Source organism: Prinia subflava, chromosome 16, assembly GCF_021018805.1.
Source record: "Prinia subflava isolate CZ2003 ecotype Zambia chromosome 16, Cam_Psub_1.2, whole genome shotgun sequence".
NCBI lineage: Eukaryota > Metazoa > Chordata > Aves > Passeriformes > Cisticolidae > Prinia > Prinia subflava.
This window is the reverse complement of record NC_086262.1, coordinates 8507870-8516675: the sequence shown is the minus strand read 5'-3', so window position 1 is coordinate 8516675 and position 8806 is coordinate 8507870. Positions and strand designations below refer to the sequence as shown.

The window sequence follows — 8806 nt, the reverse complement described above, 5'->3', positions numbered from 1 at the left end:
ACTCCTAAGTCCATTAGGCAAGGCAATTTACAGGGTTCTCAAGCTTTGCCCATGGAAACACATTAACACAGTTTCCCATTTGGCTTGTCGAAAAGCCATTATTCTATATACAAAAGGGGGAAGAAAAGTAATATTGTTTTTCAATGTTTGTTTGTTTGTTGTGTTGAGCAGTGAAACCTTTGACAATATTGAATGGAAGTGGAGAGGAATGCCATATTCCTCTGTTAGGAGTGCTCTCACCAGTCCCCATCTATCCAGGCATTGAAATCTGCATTTTAGTGTTTTAGATGTGATCTAGCAAATGAAGAATGAAGGTAATCCCTGGAGTGGAGCAGGGAGATCTATCTTTGCACACCTGACTGCTCCCAAAATCACCAAAATATACATGAGGAAAAATGGCAAACTGTCCCTGGCGCCATCTCTGATAATTTGCCACCTCCAAAGAGATCTGTAAGATGATTGATTACTCACAGTTAGGTCAGTTGTGTTTTGGGGTGTTGGTTCTGTGCGGTTTTTTTTTCCTCTTCTTGACATGCTGGCTTCCACCAACCCCCTGCCCCTGGACAAGCACACATCTCCTTTAGGTGCGAGAGGAGGGATGTATTTGAGGGTAACAGATATTGTGAAAAGAGAGTTTTGGCTGGGGTTTGGGAGTACATTGTCTCCCTGAGTCTTTGTTTCTTCTCTGTAAGCTGAGCAGTTGCTTGTGACATCCAGCTTCTTGCTCTCAATGGGTTCTGTGAACAGAGCACAGGTACTGGATAGCTCTAGGGATGTAATTTGTTTCCTGAAAGTATTGGCTAGCGACTTTTTCATTCTAATTTTGTGGAGAACTGGAATTTATCAGCAGTTAATACACTTTGTCTTGGAGAGGCAGCCTGTGTAATCTCGCTGTTCGATTTAATGCATTAACAGCATTTTACTTTCTGTCAGGGCGATGCTGCTGAAGGCAGGGACAGTTGTGGAAGGGGATACCAAAGTAAACAGGACACATTATTCAAGTAGATGAGTAATTTTAGCCTCACCTTGCTCCTTTATGTTTCCAGCAGAGAACACTTTCAGCACATCAATACTGGGAATTAGCAACAAATCTTGTGTTGGTGACTGAGGGACGGGACTCCGCTTAGGTGCAAGAAAGAAGTTGTTTGTTGTGAAGTCATTTCTTGTGAAGTTGTGAAGTCATCTATTGTTTCCAAAGCTCAGTTTGTATACTCTTACAGCTTTAGGTAAAATTTTCCTCTGCCAAGCAATAATCACATTATTAATGTTTCTTAGCAATATTGCTTAACCACAAGCTTGTAGGTGCAGTCTTACATGACTTCCTTAAAACAAAGCACCACGTTGCTTTTCTCTTCCTCTCTTACATTTCTATTTGCAGTTCCCAAGGTTTCTGGCCTGCCAAGGCCAAGATGTCCACACTATCTATCATCTCTGTAGTACTCTCTGCTCCACTGCCCAGCTGCCTCCCCATCATCTTGCTCATCTGCCAAATCTAGCTAAGGAAATGCTGTGTATTTTCTTAGGCTCCTTGGAGGAATTCACTTGAAAATGACAAAACGAGCAGGACCTTTTTCTTTTTAGTGGTGACAGTATCTCAAGGGAGACCTACCTAAGGTCAGTGTTGTATAAAAATCATTAAATTGGGCAGTAAAGTGTCTCTATGCTGAGTTAATTGCTGCTAATCTCTCAATTCTTTGTGCTGGCTTCTATTTTGTGTTTTTTATTATTATTTTATTATTTTATTATTAGTAGTAATATGCCTTTATACCAGTAAAGGGGATATGTAGGTTTGAGTCACTGTGTTCTGACTTAGGAAGATGCTCCCTTTGACAGGAGTTCACATTTTGTAGGTAGAAAGTCCTTATTTCTGTTGACTTCAATGGTAATTTTTTTATCAGTTTGCTGCTTTTTCAGTCAGATTGCAATAATCTGCCTTGCTGGTTTTGCTTTACTTAATAGTCTAGAAAATTGCTCTACCTGGCAGGTGCAGCTGAAGCCTTATGGGTACTCAATTAGAGGGTGGGTTTGTAGCCTTCTTATAGAAATGTGTTTTAAATACCAATTTCAACTAAAGTAGCTTTCCATTGCATTTTTTTTGCCTATGGCACAGCATCCAGCTGTAGTGGTTCATTTTGCTTCTATGCACTAATTGCTATCTGCTGGCTGAAATTCTGGCAGTTTGTTTGAACAAGGTAATGTGCAAAAGTGTAGGAAAGAAAGGAAAGTACAGATAGGCCATCCCTGCAAAAAGAGGAGAAGCCTGCATCCCTGCATTTACAGCAGAAAGTCACTTCAAGCCTATTTAGAGGTCTGACAGTTGAAAGATGACATATTTGTACACATACAGGGAGAAATGGCCTTTAAAAGTAGTGGACGCTTTTTATCATTATTGCTTCTGTCAATACAAATAAAAAAACCTGTAAAGATAGTTCCACAGCACACAGGTAACTGCAGCTCAGTTCCAGGAGGCAGACTTGTACTGAAATGCTTGAAAACTCTTAAGGAAAAATTAGACAGGAAAGAAAACTGGAAAACAGCACTAAAGTTAACTCCAGAAGATTCAGACATGTTAATGTAAAAGAAGAATCATGGGATGATTTGGGAAGGGACTTTAAAGACCACCTGTTTCCAACTCCCTGCCATCGACAGGGACACCAAGAAGCATAGAAACAAGCTCATTAATTCAAACCAGAACAGTGGGGAGGAAAATGCCCAGATCAGGTATTTCATTGTGACCATGAACAGTCTGTGTGTGCTCACTCCTGTCTCTGAGAGTGACCCTCAGGCTCATAGAGATAATTTGAGAAGAGTTGCTTGGGTGCATGACTTTCTTTGTTCTTTCCTCCTTTTTTTTTTCATGTTTTCTCAACTCTCAGAAAAACCAAACCACCTATAGAAAGGAGGAAATTGAAGGTTCTTCATGTTTTTTTACCTTGCCCTGTAGTGCTCTCTCAGAATAGTCAATGTGGTTTTTCAGGCTTAATCTGGACCTTAATAAACCTTCAAACGTGGAGGGATTGTCCATTTTCAGCCATCAGTAGAAGTGGTGCAGGATAGAAAGCTGTTGCTCCTAAGTTATCTCACTACACAAAAATCTCATTGGTGTTCCTCCTCAGAACTGTCTGAATTTCTCCCAGCTTTCTGGTGAGATTTAGGGTTCATGTGCCTTTCCCAAGGCTCACAATTCATCATGGGCTCAATGGTGCTTTCAGGCTTGCAGTGCAAGGTGAGGCTTGCAGGATCACTGTCTCTGGAGGTCACAGACTGAAGGCCAGGCAAGAACCTCTCTGTAACGTGCTTTACAGAAAGCAGGATGTTATTTCCTAAATTATCTTGTATGACTTGACACCGGTCTGCAGAGTTTGTCCATGGCTGAGCCGCTGCAGCATGTGATAACCAACGTGATGTGAAGGCTCTGCAATTCCTGCTGATGATTCACAGCAGATCATTTGATATTTAGGGCTCTGTTCATTAATAAGTTATGCTCCATTTACCTTGTTTTCCGTGGAATTTATGAGTCAAAAGTGCAGAGTGCACCAAAAACGATCCATTTGTCAAATTCCTCCTCTCTCTGTATGATTGGCTAACCCATCACTGCAGCCCCCAGGGGCACATTGCACAAAAGGTGTGTCCCGCATGAGAGAGCTAAGTGGCCTTAGGAGGGAAAACAAGAATTCAGCTTTTGTTTGAGTCTGCAGGTTGCCCCAGTTGGTGACTTTGAGCTGTGTGGGCAGGAAATTTCCCAAGCCAGTTTCCCTCTTGTTTGCTGCATGCACAGCCCAGGTGTTATGACTGCAGAGGAGGTGAGCTGCTCGTCCACAGGTCCCACCGAGTGCCATCCTGGCTTGAGTTGAGAGGGAATGCAGGGAGAAAAAGGCTGTTCTGATAATGTAGATCCATCTGCAGTTTGTCTGTCTGCATGTTAGCATAAACCAGGTCCATGACATAGAATAAGGGTGAATTTCTGAGGAGAGAGAACCACAGCACGAGCCAGTTATGGCAGCGCATGGGTTTGGTGATGTGGGGAGGGTATCTAAAATCAGAAGAAATACCCTTTCCTTGTAAAAACCAGGAAAGTGTCTGCAGACCACAGCGTCTCTAGCTGGCATCTAAACAACAGCATTCTTCCTTTTGTTAATGTCCTTTTTAGTTAAGCACATAAATACTTACATGTTGGCACAATTACTTACGCATTGACATAAGCCGGAGAAGCAGTTTAAGAGCTATGAAGACGACAGAATAACCATTGCATATATCCTTTTGATTTCCCACCACCTAATGGGCAAAGCCCTAAGCAGAAGAAAAAGAAATAATAATTAGAGCGTACTGCTCTACAGGATGAATTGTGAAAATGTCTCCAGTGCTGTCGGCAGTGTAGTGTGAAGATACAGCAGCTTTAAATGACCTGTCTAGCTGGTAAAGCAGGGAGACTAATGTAGATTAATTCACTGTTTTTAGCACTTGGAACCTTGTTTAAAGCTGTTGGTATCTACAGCCTCCCACAATATCCTGCAACCCTGCCAGGCTTCCTTCTTTCCCTGGGTTGCTTGGTGAATAATCACTCACCATTGTGGGTATCTGGCCCACGGTCTTGGCTGACTTTGGGAGAATACAGGGTGAAGAAAGTGGGATTTAAAAATGAAAAATAAAACTTGATTTCATGTGATATGAAAACCTAATTTCATACGCAAATTGCTAAATTCTGCATGTTGGGGAGCTGGTTTTTACTCTTTTCCAGAGAGTGAAAACGTGCTGGATTTCCAAATGTCTTGAATATAAACTCAGAATATTCTATAACAGACCAGATGTTTCAGTTTATGGTAAAAGGAACAATTGAAGCAAGCAGTTAGGATTCACCTACAAGCGACAACTCATGAGAAAATCTCTGTTAAAAAAAATATCTGGCCCAACACTGCTTGCTGTGAGTTGGACAGGCTGGTGCTTCACCAGGCAGCACCAGAGAGAAGGGACACAGCCCTGGGAGACCCTGGGTTCCTGGCCTTCTCTGTTGGATAGACCTGTCACTCCACACAATTAAAAACATTTAAAACTGTCTTTAAGTTTTGAGGTTGAGTCAGGAGAAGCTAGACATGCTCTTGGGGCTCCAGCACCCTGTGTTTGGTTTCCACAGAGCCCAAGAGGTTTCTGATGTTGCAGCCGGGGTGCATTGGTCGGTGGCTCGGACAGAAGGTGGTGAGGGTGGCCATTACCTTGGATAAATCCTGGCTGTTGTGTTGAATTTGGGTGAACCCGTGTGCTTTGTATGACAGAAATGCAAACTGATGTTGGCTGCAGCTTTGGCTTCCCCATACTCCTGTGAGTGGAGGGTAGGCAAGGCAATCAGGCAGAGTGGGAAGGGGAAATCCAGCCTGCCCAGCATGTAGGCAAAATTGAGGTATGATTTACTGTGCACTTCAGGTCTGGGCACTAAGAATGCCTTTTTTTGGTGTCAAAGACAGATGAGGATGTGCTCAGCCTCCTCCAAGAAGGGAAGTTCCAGGCTGAGCATCTCCAGAGCCACTACAGGGCTGCTGAGCTCGTGCCTCAGTGTACCTTCCTGCAACAGGGCTTGTGTTTGTAGGTGCTGAGCTCAGAAAGAACAAAGCTTGGCTTTTAAAATAGAGGGCAAGTCCTGATGGAAGCCTAAGAGAAGAAAAAAATAATCTCCATAATTTGTCTTATTTGCTATAGTATTTAAAAAGAGAAAAAGCTCTGTGCATGTGCGTGGATGCAAGAAGAAAGTATTTGGATTTGTTTTGGAGGTCATGAGTATTAGAGCTTGTATGACTGTAATTGCTGTTGGGAATCAAGTCTAATAGCAATGTAATTTATATGAAATACATTGCTGGAGACTGTGTCTCAGTTCCACTGAAGTTAATGGTAAAACTCCAGTGTCCTCAGCAGGGACAGGGTTTGATGCCTGGAGAAATGTTTTATTATTAAAAGTTTATTAACACTTCATGTGGAAGGGTTATCTTCCTGTGCCCTGTTATGTCTGCGTAGGTGTAAGAGGTGAAGAACTAAACAGCAGAAATAATGCACCAAACATTTCTACTAGCCTGAAACTCTCTACACAGTCTTGTATTAAAGGATTGTATTGAAAACATTTGGCTAACAGATTAAAATACAGTTCTTTCAGACAAGGAGTCCTTGGAGCAGGGTATAAAGAAGAGCTGTAATGGATTTTTATCCCCTTGAATTTTGCAGTATAGTAACTCCTACTGAATTACAAAAGGCAACCTGCCCAAACTGTGAGGAATTTTACTTGTTAATTTTCCATTTTTTGTCTTTGTTCCTGTGGGATTGACTCTTCACACATCTGATGACTCTTTTACTTCTCTTGCTTCTGTCTGCCTGAGATTAATCTCACTCTACTTTTTTGTGCACATTTTGAAATATCTCACACTTTCTTAAACTTAAAAGAAATTTTTGGGCCCTAAAAAACATACTTTGTGACTATTTCATACCAGAAGTGCCACATGTCATTTTCTTTTCAGGCGTGTGTATTTAATAGCATTTTAAAATCATCTTACTGTCCTTTGTAAGCTATACTGCAGTTATGGGTATTGTCCTGTGACATCATTTTTGGAGATTGTGTTAATCTTATATAATTAATTCCCACCATAATCTCAGTTAAATGTGTGGGCACCTGAGCTTGTTGCTCCTGTTGATGGGAAATGGATGGTCTGTACTGTGACTGAAAGTGCATCACCTGCACATGGAGCTGTCAGCTGCTTTTCTAACCCTGGATAAAGATGCCCTGCATGGAAAGGGGAACTCTTGGCACAGGCAGAAATATTCTGGTTTTCTCAGTTTCAGACCACTTTTGCTGCCAGACCGTGGGATTCGTGGGCAGTTGATGCACACAGAAGAGAGTAAATTGGAGTTACTCACCTAAAGGATTCCAGCAGCTCTCCCTGGGTGCTTTTCTGCACCTTAGGCAGTTAAATACATTTTTCAACCTGGCTGTTTGCTTTGAGAAGTGGCTGGCTGCTTAAACACAGAGCAAGGATATCCCTGGATATTGGGATGGAGAATATCCATGGCTTGTGATGGCTGAGGGCTGTCCTGGTAATTCTATTGTTTGTGTTGGGTCGGTGAGATTAGGCTGCTTCTTTGTGGGATGATGTTACCAACCAGCACCCCAAAGATCCCCAGGGCCTGAAGAGAACTTGAAAATTCCCTGTACAGCTTTTCATCTATGTTAGAGGCTGGGGAGAGACAAATTTATTAGTACTTCAGAACATTTTTCTTGTTAATATTTCATACAAGTAAGTTCCTGAAAGGCTTGAAAGGAGTTCTAAAAAATTACTGAGTATTAGTTCTTAACACTATTGATAGTGGCGGAAAATTCAGAGTACTGAGCACTTGGAAGGACCTGCCAAGATAAAAAGGCTGTGATTATGGGGGTGGATATTTTTGATTTATCTCTGGAGGAAGCCAAAATGTTGTAAGGCTGTATGACTTGTGAGGAAGCACTTCTTATAAGCATTTGTAGAAGAAAAGCCTTCTCCTAATCAGTGTTGAAGTCTGCCTAATTTGAAAGCAGATATTATGAAATCAAATCTGAAATGACAGCTGTGTCCACAGCTGCTGTGCAGCAGGTTGTAACCTTTGTTGATGTCTTGAAAAAACAGAACAGTAGTTGATTCATAGCTGTCAGTTCTGCTTTCTTCTTTTTGGCTGCATGGTGAGATTTCCATTAACTGCACTATTTTCCTTTAAAATTGTTCAGACTGGAAGATTTACTCTGCTGCTTCCTAAGATTTCTTATTCTGCTTCTTCAATCCTACTCTGCTAGTTCTTCTACTTTGTCATGTAGCTCTGCTGAAATAATTTTAATTGAAAGCCATATTTATAAACTTGACATCGTGCAGGATTTGGGCTGGGGAAAATTTATTCCCTTGGGCTTTGTGGGCCACCCAAAATGTGAAGAGCAAACTGGGTTGGTTCCCAGGTGTGATGCTGCAGCTCCCAGGCCAAGCATCACTTATCACTTATCTCCAGGAAAAGCAAGCTGAAGCTGCTAAATCAGCTGCCACCTAAAAAGCCCAAGCATTTAGGAAATGGGATGAGAGGAGAGGAACATTTGAAGCAATAGAAAGCACTTGAGATCTGCTTCATGCATAGTTAAATGTCTTACATATTTACATTTGAAAAAAAGGCTTTACCACTCCAGGTAAAGCCTTTTGCCCAAGACAGTTTTAACAGCTTTGAATTCCAATTCATACTTTCTTTTGCAATTTTTTTCCCCTGAAAGCTCCATTGTGAAGGCCTGGAAGCAAACAATTACTATCCACAATGTTTCATTTTAATTCAAATTAGTCCCAAAGCCTTCATGCTTCTATAGCTACCAACTTGGTGAGCTAATGGCATGTTCAATAAATAAAAAAATAAAGAGGGCAAAGTGTCTTTTAAAAAAATTCCACAGATCCACAACAAGAAATAAAAACCAAACACAAAACCCTCTAAATCCTCCCCAAAAGTCCCAAACCAAACAAATCCAAAATCCAACAACAAAAATACCCCCACTCAAAATACCTGCCTTTCGCTTGGAGGTTGATTCTAGGTGCTGAATGTAGGCTGGGTTCCTCCAGGAAGCCCCAAAAGCATTAGGAATTTTCTGCCACCTTGGGGAAGTCTCAGAAATCTTTGTCCCTATGTTGCTGCTTGGGAAGGACCAATATTCAATGGCAAATAATTTGCCACATCTAAATTGTGAGGTCTCAAGTAGCAGCAGGAGCTAGCCATTTATTAATCAAGCATTAGTTATGGTAGTTAAACATTTAGAGGTAATAAAATGCAA

At 41.5% G+C, this 8806-nt stretch overlaps 1 long non-coding RNA gene across 3 annotated transcripts in view; it reads left to right on the top strand.

Annotated features, from left to right (window-relative positions):
- The first annotated feature begins 1450 nt into the window (after nucleotides 1-1450).
- Nucleotides 1451-8806, top strand: part of LOC134559244 (uncharacterized) — a 50229-nt gene continuing 42873 nt past the window's right edge. For all 3 annotated transcript variants that reach the window (XR_010082491.1, XR_010082493.1, XR_010082492.1), the window contains exon 1: nucleotides 1451-1614. This is a non-coding gene — a long non-coding RNA (uncharacterized LOC134559244). The remainder of the gene's footprint in view (nucleotides 1615-8806) is intronic.